Source organism: Pinus tabuliformis, chromosome 6 (assembly GCF_031772625.1).
Source record: "Pinus tabuliformis cultivar Carrire ecotype Pingquan chromosome 6, CPIR1, whole genome shotgun sequence".
NCBI lineage: Eukaryota > Viridiplantae > Streptophyta > Pinopsida > Pinales > Pinaceae > Pinus > Pinus tabuliformis.
In genome coordinates, this window is record NC_142292.1 from 339,342,475 (window position 1) to 339,362,819 (window position 20,345).

General features: G+C 41.4%; 1 protein-coding gene across 5 annotated transcripts in view; it reads right to left on the reverse strand.

Annotated features, from left to right (window-relative positions):
• The window catches only part of LOC149258682 (Exostosin family protein), a 229,042-nt gene that overhangs the window by 52,622 nt on the left and 156,075 nt on the right, over positions 1 to 20,345 (reverse strand). The window lies entirely within an intron of this gene.

A 20,345-nucleotide genomic window follows, 5' to 3' on the forward strand; every position in this document is an offset into this window, starting at 1 on the left:
ATTGAGGGTAAGACTCCAATGTGACTTCACTTGGTCGGCTATGTGTGGTCCTAAGGAGCCCTTTCCTGAGTGTAAATTCGGGAACAAAATATATTTGGCCTTCATAGAAAATGATCCCATCTTCTACCTTGTACCTGTCATCATGGATGAGACCATCCATCAATTTGCAAGCAGCCTTATTTTTGGAGTACTCTACTAAGGGATGGGCTCTCCAATCTCTCATGCATATGCATATGTCAAGTCCAACGTCCTTTTTGCGTTCCATCTCATAAGCTTGTAATTTGTTACTTGACGATCTAGGGCTTGCACTTCTATGAGTTTCCATGCAAATTACCTCATCCTACTTAGGTATGACCTCCATTTGCTTGGTTGTTACAACTCGAAGGCCACCATTGGTCATGCCTCTTAAAACTACCTTGCTACTATTTGGGTCTCGAAATTCCATTTCCATCACTTCGTAGTTCATTACAAATCTTCCTAGCAAGTACAACCATTTTCCTCCCAACACCATATTAGTTTCTACCAATTCTATCACATAAAAATCATCAACAAGTGTATAATGACCTAATGTGAAGCTCAAACGTGGAACTACTTATGTCCATGTCAAATTATACCCATCAGTTGCCCTCACTTGAAACCTTCAAATTCCTAGGTAGGGATTCCTCTCCTTACCACCACAATTGCATCAATGAAGTTGTGTGTTGCTCTACCATCAATCAATGCTATGATTCGTTGTCCTTGTATGACACCCTTGATTTTGAAGGTGTGATATTTAGGGATTCTTGAAAGGGTGGCGATAGTACCTCCTTCAATTATTGGGCATGGCTTCATGTCTCCCTTAGCCTCTTCCAGGGGCGGTACTTCTTCAGAGATGCTAGGCTCCTTGTTTAGTGTTGATGTCGTGTTATTTTCATTGTCACTATCAGACACTACTTTAATGTATTGAATCATTCCCTTTCCCAAACATCGATGACTGCTCTTTGCAAGTGATACAGAGCTTCTTTCTTCTAACCTCATTTCGAGTTTCTTCATCCAAACGATCCTTCTTGGTTTCGTCTTTCTGAGATGTCTTCTTATCCTTGTCCTTCGGAGGGATTTGTGGTATGGGTGAAGTATTCACTTTTGGTGTTGCATGTGAAAATTCCTTGAAATGTAGCAAATGGAAATTATTCTTCTAATTAGTTAATTATTAAGCAGCTTATTTGCTACGACAAGCAACTAATAATTCACACTGCAATTTCTTCACCATAAAAAATATTGTGGAAGCAAAAATAGGAACAAATAAAATAATGCACACACACAATAGAGACTTAACATAGTTATTTTTGGACAATTGTCCTGAAAAAACCCAATGTGGGAAAACTGGTGCAGCAGATGACGATTTTATTATTAATATGAAACAGCAAATTTTGAGTACAACTGGATGCCAATCTTGCTATCCTCTAGAAAAATTATACTACCAAAATTATTTGGAGGAAATTCCTCCCTTATGCTACCAAACTCGGCCCCTTTGACTCGGCTTGCACTTCCTCCCGGCAACTCGCACCGGCAAGAAATGCGCACTGCTTGGCCCGGATAATTCGCACTACCTGCTAGCTACCTATGGATGAATCACCCTGCCTCCCTTTGGCCCTGGAAGTAACTCGCTCTGCCTTTCGAGTGATCTCCCGAGCTCCAGCAACTAAAACAATCACTTTCCAGCACTTCGAACTAGGTTTTTGACTACTTGCACTGGCTGCTCAGCCTCACTGTAGAAATAATTCAGCCTCCCAGCGACTATTGTTCTGTTGCTGAGAAACTCTGCTGGAAAAACTACGTTTCTCCCTCACTTATGCTTCCCTTCTCTGGCTCAAACTCTTCTTCTTGCACTGAACATGACAATTGGATAGCTCGATCTGCCCAAGGGACTCGCTCACCAAGTGTGTCTAGCTCCAACCCCATCAACCTCCTCTTATAATCTCTTTTTGGCTCACCAACAGCCGTGATTAAGTTTTCATCAAAGTCTAAGATCATTTCTTAGTTGATCCATTTGAGTTTCTAGAGAAATCTCACCTTTCTTAATTAATTTTTGTTAATTAACACTTATCCTAAGTTAGACTTAGAAAATATTTAATTACCGATTAATTAACTTAATTGCGCCATCTCTAGGTGTTTTATCCTAAAACGCTGGGTTCTGAAGTTCTTGTGTTCATAAGCCTCCCTAACCAAAGTCGAGACTAGAACACTCGTCTGATGCTACAAAATTAACACTCCCTCTTAGCGAGGAAGGTGTTCTCTCTATCTCATAACATCTCCTCCCATACACACTGCTAATGTCTAACAATTGTGACAATCTGTCATTGTCCACCAGCCACTACTCTAACTTTGATTCATCTACCACAGTTGTAGCTGAACCACCCTGCATTTGTGCTGCTGCTGACACTGCACAGTACAATTGTACTACTACCAACTCTGCTACTGCACTGCAACTAATCTCATGTTGTCGTCGTTGCAACTCCTACCACTGAAATCCAAAATATTGAATATCGTCCCTGCTACTAAAAAGGGTTCTCCACTATACCCATATGTTCTATGAAATATACGACTTGGCTCTCCCTAGAGCTTTCGTGAGTATATCTGCAACCTGCTCTTCTGTGGGAACATGTTGTAACTGGACTACACCACTCTACACACAATCTCTGATGAAGTGATATCGGATATCTGTGTTTCGACCTATCATGAAACGCCAGATTCTTAAAGAGCCTAATGCAACTCTAATTATCACAGTAGATATTGGTCGCCTCCATCCTCTAACTAAACAAGCTCACCAACAACTTCTGAAGCCATATAGCTTCGCACGTGGTTGTACTAGTTGCCATGTACTCTACTTCTGCAAAGCTCAGTGCTATTGGCTTCTACTTCCTGCTACACCAAGAAACCATCCCTAATCCAACACTGAAGAAACACCCTGAAGTGTTATTTTTGTCCACTAAACTACCTGCCCAATCTGCATTTGTGAATCCACACATTCTGACACCATAACCTCGAGTATGTCTCAGTCCTTACTAGACGATGTCGCGCAAATACTTCAGAATATGCCTCATTGTTGTCCAATGCACTCTCTTCAAACCCACCATATACTGATTGAGAGTGTTGACTGCAAAGCAGATATCTAGCCTAGTGTTGACCAAATACATGAGGAAACCAATAAGTTGTCTATACAAGGTGAGGTCAACGTCCTCATCCCTTGATGCATCAATCTTCCTCCAGTTTGTGAGCATAGGCATAGACATGCGTCTATAATCCTGCATCTCGAATCTCTTCGAAATCCTTGTACCATATCTCCCTTGCCCAAGGAAAATCTCCTTGTCCTTCTACCATACTTCCAATCCAAGGAAGTAATGCATCAGCCCCAAATTCTTCATGTCAAAGTATGCTGCCAGGTTTCTATGAGCCCTAATGATCTAGTCAAAAAGAGGTCATCCACATAAAACACTAGGATGAGTGGCTCACCCTCTACCATCAAATAGTAAAGGTTGGGATTTGCATCTCTTGACGAATCCCATCTTCTGTATAGATCTTTCTTCAATCTGCACACATGCGTGCCCCTCTCATGTGTCTCGAAGCCCTCTAGTTGTTCTATATACACTTCTTCCTCTATCACCCCATTCAAGAAAGTTGCCTTGACATCCATCTAGTGAATCTACCATCCCATCTGCAGTGTTAGGGATATAACTGACCGTACAGAAGTATATCTGGCAACTAGGGCGAAGGTCTCCTCATAGTATATCCCTTCTTTCTATGCATACCCCTTTGCCACGAACCTGGCCTTGTACTTCTCCATGTTGTCGTTTTCAGCGTACTTGATCTTGTAGATCCATCGAGAGCCCACAACTGACCTACCCTCAGACCTTGGCACTATTTCCAAACCATCATTCGTCATGATAGAACTATACTCCTCTACTATGGCATCTATCCACACCTGATGTTATGCGGCGTCTTGATAGCTAGAAGGTTCTTCAACCTGTGCCACCAATGCTTGGTACTTGTTTGGCTATCTGCGTTCTTTCTTGTTCATCCTTGGAGCTCCAATGAACTCCTCGGCATCTCTCGATGTTTGAAAAACTTCCCTGCTGGTTTGACCACTAGCGGTGGAAGGATCAACCAGCTACTCATTTTGCCTTTGCTGCTATGTCTACTGCAAACTCACTAGATCTCCTGCACCTAAGGATATGTTGGTACTAGTAATTGTACTAGATCCCTGTGACTGTCCTTGCGGGGGTCCTAGTAATTGCCCCTGCTGCTGGACCAATGGAGCTTCTATTGGCTCACTCTGGTCACCTATTTGCATCTCGCGAGATTTGTTGAAGGCTATGTCCTCCATAGACTTCACATCTCATCGCACTATAATCCTCCTGCCGCTAGGAACATAGATCTTGTATGCCTTAGAGGTTTCGCTATACCCAACGAAATAACCCCTCTCTGCAATCTGATCTAATTTGGTGCACTTCTCATTTGGTACATGGCAATAAGCTATGCTACCAAGGATCCCGAAGTGACTGACTCCTCGCTTCTTCCACGAGAAGACTTCTTCTAGTGTTGTCTTCCCCAACGCCCTGTGAGGAACCCTGTTCTAAATATACATTGTCGTATTACATGCCCTTGCCCATAGGAACCTAGGGAGATCCTGGTCATATAACATCGCGTTTGCAGACCCAACTATAGACCCGTTCTTCCGCTCTGCTACTGTTGAAAAATGTGTAACTAGGTTCGGTCTCCATTAGTATGAAATGTATTCTTGTATATATAAAATGAAAAAGAAATTATTATTATTATTGGAGCATGGGTTTCATGCTGAAGTTCTTTTATTTTATAGGTCAAGTAACCATTGAGTGCTTCTAGGGTTTGTCCTAGGTATAAGAGTCATTGTCATATATGGGAGACCCTATGGGCACATTGTAATTGTAAAAGAAAAATTATTTTGTCATGAAAATGTCAAATTACCTCCAAGATCAAGTCGGCCTACATAAGCTGTCAAGTTGGCCTACATGAAGAGTCGTGTCCACCTTTGAAGGAAGCCTATATATAAGAGGAACTTGTCCTCCATTTGGATCATTTATGCACTCATCACTCATACAAAGAAGGCAGCAGTAGAAGGACAAAGAAGGACATGAAAAATCGAAGTGTTTAAGGTCTCTCTACTTTCTTCTAGGAGTGCGAAGTTAGGATTTTTGTATTGGGCAAGTCTAAGGTTCAATTTTAAAGCAAGAAGAGCAAGAAGGCAAGCGAAGGTCTCTTAGGGTTTCAAATCAAGGCAAGCGAGGTCAAGGGAAGAGTAGTTAGAGGGAGATCAAAGTCTCCTAGAGAAGCAGCAGCAGTTGTTGGGGGTAGAATTTCGGATTTACTGGGAGGTCGAAGATATTGCAGCAAGAGGCCAAGGAAGACTTGATCTTGGAGGGTATTTGTCTGAGTCTAGGTCATGGTATTCGTCAATTGAAAGATCTGAAAGATAAGAAGAGATTTTACGGATTTTCCCCTCAAGAGGAGGGGTTTTGGCCCTAGCTTGTAGCCTACATATTGTGTCATTGTTCTTACTGTTTTGGTAGTTGTTTGATGTATTGCACATTGAAATAAGAAAGATCAAAGCTAATAAGTAAAAAGCTAACACAAACAGTTATCAGTTTAAGAGAATTATCGTATACATTGCCCTATTGAATTCTCAACAGCTACCCCATTCTACTGTGGATTGTATGGAGTTGTCCACTCCCTCCTGATGCCCTCCCTCACACAGAAACCTGTGAAGTCACTATCTGTGTACTCATCTCCGTTATCTGAGTGAAGCACCTTGATCTTTTTCCTTGTCGCATTCTCCACTAGAGCCTTAAACTCCTTGAAGCGATCGAAGACCTCATCCTTGGTCTTTAGGAAACAAATCCAGGTTTTCATCAAATGGTCATAAATGAAGGTAACAAGGTACTTATACCCTCCGAGAGATCTAGTGGACATTGGGCCACAAATGTTTGAACGTATAAGTTGTAACACACCATTTGATTTGTTGTCACTTCTTAGGAATGTTGCCTTGGCATATTTCCCAAGCACACACCCTTTGCACACATCATCGTGTTCCGCACCTAGTTCAGGAATACATGTTACTATCTCCCTAAGCATCTTAACTACCCCCTGATGTAAAAGTCCCATCCTCCTATGCAGAGGAGTTCATTGGAGCTCCAATGAACTATGGCATCTCTCAGGTCTTTCCCACTATCACTGCTACTGCTCACTAGCGCCATTGAAGAGTCAAACTGCATCTTGTACAATTTGTTTCTTCGTACCCCAATCTAATTCACCCTGTTCCAGTTTTGTTGTTTAATGAACATCTTCTTCCCTACAAAATGGACATCATATCCCTTATCCTATGACTAGAATATTGAAATCAAGTTCACACCCAATCCTGGCACATGCAATACATCTGTAACACTAGTGCTTGCTCCTGACTCCCTGTCTATATCAATGGTACCTCTCCCAACTGGGGTGCATTTTGTCCCGTGTCCCATTGTTATCAGGAAATCCATTTTCTCCTCATTATAGCTGGAGAAATATTCCCTAGCTCCTGCCATGTGAGTTGACACTCCACTATCTATATACCATACTCCCTATGAAGTTAAGCTAGTTAAGCAAGCAAATTCGTCCTCTAATCTAGACGACAATTCTGTAGCCCCCTAAATATCAAATTTGTCCATGTCCATACTAGAGAATTCTGAAGAATTTACTGAAGACATCCTGAGTATAATTTTGTGCGTTTTTCTCTTCCATCTGGCATTGATCTACTACTGCAATCATTGTTGCAAACCAATTGTGCCCAGATAAAGAATTGGCTCTGCAAAAATGTTGATCTGCTCACCTACTACCTGTTGGAATTGCTCCTGGGCAATTTGAACTTTTCCTGCACCCTGCCACTGGAAAATCGAACCCTCTGCCCAGCGACTCGAATTGACTGGTTGGCCGCTGGCTCTATGCAATTCTGGAAATCGAACAGGCAAACTTCCTCTAAATCTGGACGGTTTCTTCCTTCTGCCTCTGAGCCTTCGATCTGATCAATTCTTCTCTAATACCATGTGCAAATTCCTTGAAATGCAGCAACTAGAAATTATTCTTCTAACTGGTTAATTATTAAGCAGTTTATTTGTTATGGCAAACAACGAATAATTCACACTGCAATTTCTTCACCATAAAAAAATACTACGGAAGCAAAAATAGGAACTGAGAAATAATGCACACACACAATAGAAATTTGACAGTTATTTTTGGACAATAGTCTCAGAAAAACTCAATATGGGAAAACTGGTGCAGCGGATGAGGTTTTATTATTAATATGTAGCAGCAAAATTCTGAGTACAACTCTGGATGTTAATCTGGCTACCCTCCAACAAAATTATACTGCCAAAATTATTTGGAGGAAATTCCTCCCTTCTACTACCAAACTCAACCCCTTTGGCCCTGCTCGCACTAGCCAAAAATATGCACCGCTTAGCCAAGATAATTCACACTGCCTGTTGGTTGCCTCTGGATGAGTCGTCATGCCTCCCTCTGGCCCTGGAAGTGACTCATTCTACCTTTCGGGTGATCTCTCGAGCTCCAGCAACTGAAATAATCACATTTTGGCACTTCGAACTGGGGTTCTTGGCTGCTCGCACTGGCGGCTCGGCCTCCCTGCAAAAATAATTCGGCCTCCTAGCGACTTTTGTTCTGCGGCTGAGAAACTCTGCTAAAAATGACTCTGCTACTCCCTCTCACTTTTGCTTCCCTTCTCTAGCTCAAACTCTTCTTCCTGCACTGAACGTGACAACAAGATAGCTCAATCTACCCAAGGGACTCACTCACCAAGTGTGTCTAGCTCTAACCCCATCGACCTCCTCTTATAATCTCTCGTTGGCTCGCCAATGGCCATGATTAAATCCTCATCAACGGCTAAGATCATTTCTGAGTTGATCCACGTGAGTTTCTAGAGAAATCTCACCTTTCTCAATTAATTCATGTTAATTAATCACTTTTCCTAAGTTAGACTTAGGAAAAATTTAATTACCAACTAATTAACTTAATTGAGCCATCTATAGGTGTTTTCTCCTTAAAAAAAATTTGGGGTTCTTGTGTTCCCAAGCCTCTCTGACCAAATTCGAGATTAGAATACATGTCCGATGCTACAAAATTAACACGACACCTTCCATATCTTGAGCCTTGGTGATCGGCTCCAGCAATGTGGCAGGTTTGAAAGCCTTGAACCACTTGTGCAATGGTTCAGCTAGACATTCTACAAAGAGCATAACCAACCTTTGTTCAGAAATATCTGTCACCGTGACTGTTAGCTACCGGAATTCTGAGATATAGGAGTTTGACAACCCAGTCTGCTTGAGTTGTGCTAGCTCTCTAAAATGTCCATCAAGATCCTTTTGGTCAAAATGCTCTATCAAATCTTCGAGTGAAGTCCACATATGAGGTTATGTTGGAGTGCCAGTGTGACCAGTCCATGGGACCACCATCCATGTGCCTCCCCTTCAAGGTGTAATGTGGCGAATTTCATAGCGTCTTCTTCCAACATGGGATTAAGTTGAACGTATGTATCCAACTTCTGTATCCCAAGCCCTTACTGAGCATTTAGATGATCCATCAAAAGAGGTGATGGGTAGTTTTCCTACCTTGTGCATCAAATCCTGATTATGTTGTCCCTTGGGTCTATTTTGTATTTGATGTTGTATTCTTGGAAATATATGGTTGCTTGTGTATTTTCTTCTCGTGTTGCATACTCTCGAAAGTACTCATTAAAGATTCCATTCCGTTATGTTGCTCCTTGGGTTGACGTTGGTTGACTATCTAAAAATCAAGTAAGGGTCTATGATTACTTCCATCGATTGCCCTAGCGTTAGATTGTGCAAAAGTATTTAAGGGGCCAAGATTATGGTTGTTGCTCCCTTCAGTGCTAATCCTATTACCAACAGTGAATCCATTAGCAACATTGTCACTTAGACTGTTTATGGTTTGGATGAGTTACGTCATTTGCTGCTATACTTGGGCCATTTGTTGTTGCCCTTGCACTAGCAAATTGGTTATTTATGTTTGCCCACAGATTAGCACATGTAATAGGGCATTGGTATTCAGTCCTTCTTGTCCATCCCTATCCCCCATGGTTGTATTGTACAATATGTTGGAAAATGTAACTATGTTCGGTCTTCATTAATGTACTTGAGTCATCATGTAATGTACTTGTCAAAAGAATAAAGAAAAGAATTATTATTATTATTATTGTGACTTATTACAGCATGGGTTTCATGCTTGGGTCACCATGTTTTAGGTTAAAGTCCCCATTGAGGACTTCTAGGATTTATTCTGAGTCGACAAAGTCATTGTACTTTTAAAAAGACCCTTCTTAGGCTTTTGAATCATGTAAAAAACATTAAGTATTGAGTCAAATATGATTTATGTAACCTCCACACCATGTCGGCCTAGAAGAAGATCAAGTCAACCTAAGGACCCTATTCGACCTCACATGGAGCCTATACAAGCAAGCTCATCGAATTCATTTGAAGCATCATTCTCTCACACAAGTTTGAAATCTCCTGCAGCTGGGAAAAAGTGTGAAGTCCTCTTGTAGCTAGGAAAGAGTGCGAAGTATGTTGTCGAGAAGCCGAAATGAATGCAAGTTTGGGGAAGTCTAAGGAGAAAGGAAAAATTGAAATTTGAGTGCCTCTCTCTCTTTGTTTCGTGGTCTGGATTGGGAGATCGAAGTTTCCCAAGTTTCATTGTTACCGGAAGTTGCCTGTTGTCGGAAGCCACTGCCTAGTCGAAGTTGCTAGAAGGGGTCGAAGATCTGGGAGGTTGACTTGGTGTGGAGGGAAAATCTCGTCTTGGTCTAGGGTGAAGAGTCTCAAAGAATACTATTGAAAAGAAGAATTGTCTTGACTAGGTTTTCCCCTCGAGGGGGGTTTTACTCTGGCATGTGCCTATATCTTGTGTCTCTTGTTTTGTGATCTTCATACACACATAATATGGTAATTGCTTGATGAAAGATAAGATAATAAAGAAGTAAAAGAAGCCAACACACTCACAAGTAATTATCAAGAAAGAAGAATCAAACCTTAATATAATTACTTTGATTTTCCAACATGGTATCAGAGCTAAGGTCAGGAGGAGTCGAAGAACACTTTGTTGGCATGGATTCTCCCTCTATTATCCACTACATAAGAATGGTTTTCAACACTGTTGGAAGTTGGATTAAGAAGGTCATCCACTACTTGTTCAACAAGGTCAAGAGTGAAGGATTCTTGACCGTTCTTACAAGTTCTCTTACTGATGACTATGTTGTTAGAGGCCTGGGATCAACATCATTGAAGCTAGATAATGGATCAAAGTTGCATTCTATATGTTCTAGGTTTGAAAAGGAATTTACTTTTTATTGTTTAGAAGATAAAAGGGAAAGAATTGTTTTGTTGATGGAAAAGTATTGGTTTGGGAAAAAGACTCTAGTATTGATAATGCTAGGGTCATTAGAGTTCGTGAAACTAGGTCTAAAGAGATATTAGACCTCGTCCATTCCGATGTGAGTGGGCCTTGTTACCCACCACTCCGTGGGTGATATCCCCAGGAGAAATTTTTCTCCATGATGAACCTCAGTCGGTAGCCAGCAACCCCTTGCAGCCTCCTAATAGCTCATTGTGCCATTTATCTGCCACCTAAGCCAGCCATGTGATCCCTCAGCCACTTGTATTGTTCATATGTTTGAAGGTGGGCCTCATGAATCTAAAGGTATGTCTTGTCATTTAGTAATTGAATAATGGGTTTACTTATCATGGATACTTATGGGTATGGATTGATGGGGGGATTTGGAGGAAAGGATGGGCTTAGTTTGTGCTCTTGTCCCCTTGATCTCTTTTCGATGTTACCCTTGGATCTTAGTCCTGTGGGATCTCCTTTATTGACCATTTTGTTCTAGGGTGGTACTACTTGGGAAACCCCAACTTTGGGTGTGTGGTCCTGCTCCTTTATCCGCATATATTACTCCCTTTCCACTCATTATACCCCCATTCATCATTTCTCCCACCTGGGTCCATATTTCCATTTTGGGTCCACATAGGGCCTGCCTCCCTATCCCCTTGCCCCTACCTTAGGTCAAGCCTGGAATGATGCCCTGGAGGTTGAAACAGCTAAAAGAAAAAGAAAAAAACATAATTGGTCACATTTAATAGGAAATTGTACCACAAAATGCAAAAGATAGCCAGAACAAAAAATAATTAGCACATGGGCAAAAGGCATTACATGAGCTCTACCCCAATCCATTGCCATCACCCTGGTTCCATAGGTCCTAGATGAGCCTCTATCATTCAAGAACCCATGATTGTCCCAACCCCTGGAGGGAAATGAACAACCCTACCTAAAAGGGGGTAATCACTGTTATATCTTACACATCATACTCTTGTCCTTTGAGCCCCGAGCAGTTAATTAAAGAAAATTCATAAAAGGCAAAAGGTATATGAATAAGAGTGGAAAAATCAAGGTTGGGGCACCTCATGTACCACGACTGCTCCCTCCTATACATTACATACCCAGGTGTGGGCTTCCCCTTATCTAGCTACCCCTATGCCCCACTATGTGACCCAGGGCTGCCCCTCTCATTCCCTATTCCATCTTACTTATTTGTCACTTGCCACCCCCATTAGAGGGATGTACCTTGGACATACTATCCCCTTTAAGGGTTGAAACCACCTAATAAGGTACTTGGCTAACCCCCTTTGGAGCTTGGAGACACTAGCACATGCCAAAGCCCACTACGAAAGGGCATGCCATTATGAAGTGCCCACTTTGTTATCCATGATTTGTAAGCTCTTTTACCCGATTATTTTAATGACTGGTTGTACTGGAAGCCTAGGGGACACATTGGATCTTATGCAGGATTACAGGTGGTTTCCATTTGGGTTTGGTCTCCCTATATGGGATCCTAACCCCTAGAGGTCTACATTGGCACATGTAGGGTGTGCATAGAGAGCCATGGGCCTCCACAGCAGCAAACAACACTCCACAGATCTTCATGGATGCTTAGAGACTACTAGCGATCCACTTTTGGGATGATGGTGATATGCTTGGTACATTATGCCCAGCAGGCCCCCACAGGAGCCCCACACTCTTGGCAGATGTCCCAAGGCTTGTACGATGTCATGGTAGCATTCATTCCACCAGTTGGACCCTTGTAGATGATCTACAAGCATCCCCGATTCATATGGAGACCCATGGGATCATTTATGTGCCCTCAGACCCACTGAGAGAACCATAGGTCTACTACTTGGAGAACAAGGGGTCACCCCCTTGTCCATCATATTCCGAGGGATTTATTCCTCAATATGGCAGTTCTGGATATTATTATGCCTTTGGAGGGCCTTGCAACATGTACATACTATTATTTGGCCCCTTGTGAGGCTTATTTTTACACTTGTGAGCTAGTTTGGTGGGCTTGTCACCAATAGGGGTTTCATTTGCACATTATTTTATCATTAGGGGCTAATGTAGGCCCATAGGCTAATTCAAACTCCTCAGGAGGCTATATATTGATGCTAGATACATTCATTTGTATCATCACTTGACTTGGGATCTCTTTAATCATAGAGAACTTCACATTTTTCCTTGGGGGATATTTTTTGAGATGGATGAATTTTGACATATGGATTTGGGCTATTTATCTTGTCTTAGAGCTTTGTCTTGTGCACGAAATGTTGGTTGGATATACTCTATAACGTTGTAAGTGAATTTTTTATGTTATTATTCTTGTTGTTGCATACTGTTAAAATTAGGGCTAGTTGTTGCATAATCAAAATGTGGAATTGAGCATGTTTTAGCTAGTTTAATGTATGGGCCAATGTTATATGAACGAAATGTCCTAAAGATTATTTGTCTAGATAAGCTTGCATCGTTTGCTTTGAAGTATAAATGCTTGAAGGTCACTTTTCTTTTCTTTTTCTCAACATTGGATGAAGTTGACTTTTTGGGCCTCCTTGATCAAGAAACCAAGTTCTTACTCATCACCATCCTTGACTCCATATCCCCAAGTGAATTAGGCACTAGTCCCTTAAAGGGTTAATCATTTCAACCCTCTTTTTACCATTTTCCCCTTCTTCCCCAAGTCTAGCTCCATTAGGTCACCTAGGGCATCAATTTTCCAAGAATTGACCCAAGGAAAAACTTTGATCTCCTATAGGCTACTACTCTGGTGGGTCCCCTCCTCTCACCCAAATTTGAGGCAATTCTAATGGTGGAATCTCCGGGAATCCCAAGCCCTAGATCTAGGATCGAATTTTGCCTAGGCATCCCCAAGGCTAGACCTCAATAGGATCAATTCAACCTTTTGAAGTAAATATTCTTGTTTGGTCCTTTCCCCTCACCTTGTCCAAGATAGGAACATCATTGGTTGTTGCATTCCATCCCCGAACCTAGGCTGGGTCCACTTGGCCCCGTGTGGTCCCACTTCTCAATAAAGACTATTTGTCAAGGACCATTTGGGAATCCAAGGATTATAGGGATTGAGAAACTCATTTATAAGCCTATCCTTTCTCCCTCAACCCTCCAATCCTCACCCCTTACCCTTGGTGGACCAAGTCCCTTGCTTAAAGAGCAAGCAAGTTCCATTCTTCACTCCATCCTTGGGAAAGGGTTTTCAGGGTCACTTCTCACCTATCCATTGACATCTACTTTATAAAGTGATCCCTACACTACTAGGACTCCTCCCATCGGTGAAAGTCCGTAAAGAGCGGGGAGACTTAGCTGTGGTGACAGTGAGCTAAGCCTCCACCGTTGCCCTTAACCTAGCAGTTGCCCTCTTAGGAAACCCTTTTAGGTCCCATGCTGGTTTGAGTGGTAACAAGCCCATGTTTAACAAATCACTTGGAGGTCGTCTCTACTATGTAACATTCATTGATGACCATTCTAGAAAGACATGACTCTACCTCCTCAAGACAAAGATGAAGTATTTGATAAGTTCAAGGAGTTTAGGGCTGAAGTGGAAACCCTAACCAAAAGAAAGATAAAAACTCTGAGGTCTGACAATGGTGGGAAATACACTTCTAAGGAATTGATTGCATATTGTAAGGAAGTTGATATTAAGAGGGAGCTCATTGTTCCCTATTATCCCGAACAAAATGGACTAGCCGAAAGGAAGAATAGGTCAATTAAAAAAGCCATTCGAACTATGCTCCTTGATCAAGATCTACCAAAGATCTTATGGGAAGAAGCAATGATGACAGTCGTATAAATTCAAAATAGGAGTCCTCATAAGAGTCTTGATAATACAACACTCAAAGAAGTATTCACAGGAAAGAAGTTGAGTGTGGATCACCTCTGAATCTTTGGAAGTCCAGCATATATTCATGTTCCATAAGACATCTGCTATATTCTCAAGAAGTATGAAGGAGAACCTCTCAGGACAAGGTAGGTCAAGGAACAAAGGTATGCTTTAAATACATTGATTTCTTTATATTGAAAGGATTATTCATTTGACAGTCTATTACTAACATTGTTATGTCTAGCTATATTGAATCATAATGATTCTTGTTTTTGGGTGATTCATCTCTTGATAAATCTACCCACCCCCTCTCATATTCTGAACTAATTTTGTAGAACCCTAGACAGGTTCTGGAAAACCCTAACCAAAGGGTATGCTAATGTGAATGTCTGAAACCCTAAACTGCTTAGGGATATTGTGAAATGTTATTTGAAGTCTGATGATGTCATGTTTGGGATTTTGGTATGATCAGGAAAACCTAACTTGTTAGGGTTGAATGATAAAGTCTAAAATCCCAAACCTTTGAAGTTTTGGTAATGTTGGGTTTGCTATGTTTCTACATTGAAACCCTAGCTCATTAGGGTTTGGTGGAATGTGTGAGCAAGACCCTTATATTGACTTAGAAATGATTTCCTTGGTATGTGTGTGTTTGTCTAATCTAGTTTGTATATCTAACTCTTATTTAATATTTTTGTGAAATTGGGTTTGACTAACACATGATATGAAATGTATTTGCATGATGATGAAATCTAGGCATATATACATATGTCCTTTCGATTGAAACCACAGCTTGATGTAAGTCAGATGTATTAATGTTGTTGGACATATGATATGCTTATGTATGGTTATGAATTCCTAGATATGTGTGTTGACCTAGTTACTGATGGTCACAAGTCTTAGGATTTAATGGAAGTCCTTGTCTGAGATTCTAGGATGATAATATTTGAAAATCTAGGGTTTTGCAGCAAAACCCTATTGGTAGTTAAAATTGTCTAGTATGTGTGATATAACAATCTGAGATCTATTTATTTAATGATTGTTGAGATTGTGAAAATGGAATTCTAGGGTTTTGAAGTTGAACCTTAGTCGAAGTAAAAATCTCTGATGTATAATGACAATGCGATAATTTGAGATTTGTGTAAGATTGTTAAAATCTGAGTTTTGGTCAAGATTGATGGTTGATCGGAAATCTATGGGTTGCATCCAACCCTAGTGGATGTTGGTCATGTTCATGACTAAGCTGTGATTGACTTTGAATAATTCTTTTGTATGAAATCTAGGATTTATATGAAATCTAGGATTTGTATGAAACCCTAGTGAGAAGTCTAACATATGAATTCTGAAAGTTGTTAGGTGCTTTGTTCATATATATCTGTTTTGTTTCTAGGGTTTGCTAATGGTGTAGTACAGTATGTCATACCTTTGGAAGTAACATTGAAACCCTAGATGGAATGAAAGTTGTTATGAAGTAGTCTAGGGTTTGTGACCAAGTCCCTAGCAAGATGATGAAGAGTATATGTCTCATGTTTGTAAATTAAGACTGGGTATCTGATATGTATAAAGTTGAAATGCTTCCATGGCTAACATCATGCTTCTATAGATTTGGTTGTACTTGCTATCTAAGTTGTGCAGGTACAAAATCTTCAATTTGATGAAGATGCTCATTGATAAGCATGATGAGGATGATAGTAACTCTGATGAAATAGTTGGAAGCAACAAAAGATTCTCTGATGACGAAAAGAAGAAGCAGAACTCCCTAAGTTAAGGAGTCTGGATGAAATCTCCCTAGGTTTAGAGGAAGCTTGAATGGAAGGAATCTCCCTACGATAAGAGGATGATTGAGAATATTCCTTGTATAAGAATGATTAGATCCTCTCTGTTTAGGAGGGAGTGACAGATATGATTCTCTGCTTCATGTGTCATGCACTAGACCAGGACTAACAGCCGTAAGTTTTAGTGAAGACCATGAGTAGGAGAAGGAATTGGAGAATGCATTTTAAGGTGTTGCTGAAAGAAGGAAAGGATCGAATTGAAGAATATGTTGTTGCATATGAAGTACGAAGAATAATGTATGGTTGAGGAATCTTTTGTCAAAATTTCAGTTGATAGTCCTACTATGGAAAGTTGAGAAGCAACATCTGTTGTCTGGAAAACCCCCGAGGTTTGTATTTGAATATGTACATGTGAAAATATTACTAATTGGGGTTGTGTTTGTACAGGTGAATCTCTCGAAGGTTTTGATTGCATGCTGGTTACCAAACCGTTTGATTGGGAGAGATTGGCCATCCCTGAGCTACTGGATCAAGGGGTGTTAAGGCTTTGTGAGTGAAGCATTGCCTGGGAAGGCATCTAGCAAGCGCTCTGTGTTGATGTCTGGGTCCTGAAGTTGGAAAGGTGGTGTTGATTATTGAGCTCTGTTTTGGATACACACCTGGACTTTTGGGTTGATGGTTAGCAAGTAAACATGATGGTACCTAGAGGGCCTGAAAGCTTGAGTCCATCTTAGTCCCACCTGGATAGATTCCCTTGGTCAGGAATCTAGTCCATGGCATTGCGGTGCCTAAATTGTTAAGAGACCACTTGGATAGATTGCGCTGGTCAGGAATCTAGTGCATGGCATTACAGTGCCTAAAGTTCTTCATGATTCATATAGTTTGAGATCTTCCATTGTATTTGTACATTATGAATACCTCCCTAGTTAAGAGGGAGTGTTGGAAAATCTAACTATGTTCGGTCTTCATTAATGTACTTGATTCATCATGTAATGTACTTGTCAAAAGAATAAAGAAAAGATTTATTATTATTATTATTGTGACTTATTAAAGCATGGGTTTCATGCTTGGGTCACCATGTTTTAGGTCAAAGTCCACATTGAGGACTTCTAGGATTTATTCTGAGTCAATATAGTCATTGTACTTTTAAAGAGACCCTTCTTAGGCTTTTGAATCATGTAAAAAGGTTAAGTATTGAGTCAAATATGATTTATGTAACCTCCACACCATGTCAGCCTAGAAGAAGATCAAGTCAGCCTAAGGACCCTATTCGACCTCACATGGAGCCTATAAAAGCAAGCTCATTGAATTCATTTGGAGCATCATTCTCTCACACAAGTTCGAAATCTCTTGTAGCTGGGAAAAAGTGCGAAGTCCTCTTGTAGTTGGGAAAGAGTGCGAAGTCTGTTGCTAGGAAGCCGAAATGAATGCGAGTTTGGGGAAGTCTAAGGAGAAAGGAAAAATCGAAATTTTGGTGCCTCTCTCTCTCTGTTTCGTGGTCTGGATTGGGAGATTGAAGTCTCCTAAGTTTCGTTGTTACCAGAAGCTACCTGTTGCCGGAAGTTGTTGCCTAGTCGAAGATCTGGGAGGTTGACTTGGTGTGGAGGGAAAGTCTCGTCTTGGTCCAGGGTGAAGAGTCTCAAAGAATACTATTGAAAGGAAGAATTATCTTGACTGGGTTTTCCCATCGAGGGGGGGTTTTCCCTGGCATGTGCCTATATCTTATGTCTCTTGTTTTGTGATCTTCATACACAATATGGTAATTGCTCGATGAAATATAAGATAATAAAGTAAAAGAAGCCAACATACTCACAAGTAATTATCAAGAAAGGAGAATCAAACCCTAATATAACTACTTTGATTTTCCAACACAATAAACTAGGCAAGATTGAGTTTCCAAGATTCCTCCTAGGCTAGGATAGTTTACTTAGTCTGAAGTGCGAGACAAGGCTACCAAGATGACAGTGAGTAGTTTGCCTATTGTTCATTAGGCCCTCCTGTAAACTCTAGAGGTTAGGACTTTTCCTCATGTAGTAGAGTTTGAGAGAACAAAAGCATTTTCACATTGGTCTCCTTCCTTCATAAAGTTTGAACTCTTGCTAATTTGGCCTCAAGGAGGTCTCAATACCCCTCTCTTGCTCTTTTCTCCACAAAATAAGTCGTCTCCATTAGCTTGATTGAACGAGTTCAATGTTGGTTTTAGGAGGCCTCCAAGTTACTTCAATCATTAGCCATCTCTCACTACCACCTTCACCCTTTCATGTATTCTCTAGGCATGTTGAGCCACCTCCTGCCATCGAAGTAGGACCTAAACAAAGGCTATCATTGAGGACATCTAAGAACAGTATATTTAGGCCACTTGGACTTCACCTCCAAAGGGTCTCGACCCTAAGGTGATTTTCTTTCGAGAGAAATTCATGCAATTGCAGGATGGCCTTAGTGTTTGACCCACATATTTGCACATTCACTAAATGCATGCCCTCAAGAGCCCCCTCAACCAATTCAATGTGGGTTCACATTTGCTCCAAGTTGAAACAAGTCATCCTCCTCCTCATCCCAACAAGATCTATAAGCTTTACCACCTACAAGAGGCAAAGACAAAGGATCACCTCATCTTCAAATGCCCAATTTACTATAAGATATAGGGTGTTTCAACCATATTTGCTAGGGTTCAAATGGGTCCTGTTACCCACCACCAGTGGGTGATCCCTACAAGAGTTTTCTCTTAGATTTGTCTTTAGTCGACAGTCAGCGGCCCCTTGCAGCCACCAGATAGCTCGATGTGCCACCATTCTCTACCACCAAAGCCATCCATTGTGTGCCCTCACCCATCTTTTATGATCGTATGTTTGAAGGTGGGCCTTCCAACCCCAAAGGTATGACGTTTCATTATGTAATTGGGTGTTTATGCTTGCTTTTCTTGGGAACATTTGGACATGGATTAGTGGGGGGATTCGATGGAAAGAATGGGTTTGTAATGTACTCTTATTCCCTTGCCTCAACTCAGTGGTTAGTCTTGTATCCTAGTCTCATGGGATCTGCTCTATTGGCTACTAGCTCTAGGAGTGGCACTACATGGGAAACCTTGATTTTGGTCGCTTGGTCCCACTTCTCGACACCATATATCTCACTCCCTTCCACTCATTATAACCCCTTTTTCACACTTTTCCCATCCAAGTCCACATTTTTCCATTAAGTCCACAAGGTGTTAGCCTCCCTCTCCTCTTGTCCACACTTTGGGTCAGGCCTAGAACGATGCCTAGGGGTTTGATGCAGCTAAAAGGAAAGATAAAAGCATAATTTGGCAACTTGGAACAGGAAATGTACCACAAAATGCAAAAGATGGTCGGGACATAAAAATTTAGCACGTGGGCAAAAGCCAAGCATGAGCTCTACCCCCTGTCATTATGGCCATCACCATGGTTCCTAGGGCCCCTATGCATGCCCCCTGCATCATTAAGGAACCATGATTGTCCCAACCCCTGGTGGGTGATGAACTGCCCACCTTTAAGGGGTAATCACTACTACATCATACACATCATGATCTCATCCCTTGGAGACCCAAGCAGTAAAAGAAAGAAAAACCAATAAAAGGAAAAAGGCATATGAAGAAGGGTGGAAAAAGAAAGGTCGGGGTAACTCATGTTCCACAATTGCTCCCTCCTACATCTATACACCCAATGTGTGAGCTTCCTTCATGATAGCTACCTTTGTATCATGGCATGTGACTTGGAGCCTTCCCTCTTGGAGCCTTCCATGGACCTGTCACTCCCTTAGAGGTTGAAGCCACCTAATCGGGTCCTTTATTAACCTCTCTTGTCGAGCAAGGTAACACTTGTAAATTCTAAAGCCCATTTGGAAGGGCATGTCACTATGAAGTGTCCACTTTTTCCCTTCATTAGCAAGCTTATTTACTCAATTGCGCTAATGAATGGTTGTACTGGAAGGTGAGGAGATGCATTGTATCTTATAAAGGATTGCAGGTGGGCCTTCATCTTGGACTTGGTCTCCCTATATGGGATCTAAGCCCTCTAGAGGGTCATAATGGCACTTGTAGGGTGGGCGTTGAGAGCCATGGGCCTCACCACAACAGAGCATTGATTGACACACCATGGGCTTCTTCAACACCACATATTGCTTGTTCGTGCCCCAGCCATATAGAGACGATGATGCACTTGGACCACGTTGCCCATTCGGCCACACATTTGCACCCAACACTTGGCAATTGATTCAGGGCCCAAATGAGGTTTTGTCTCATCTAGAGAGACACCGAAGGG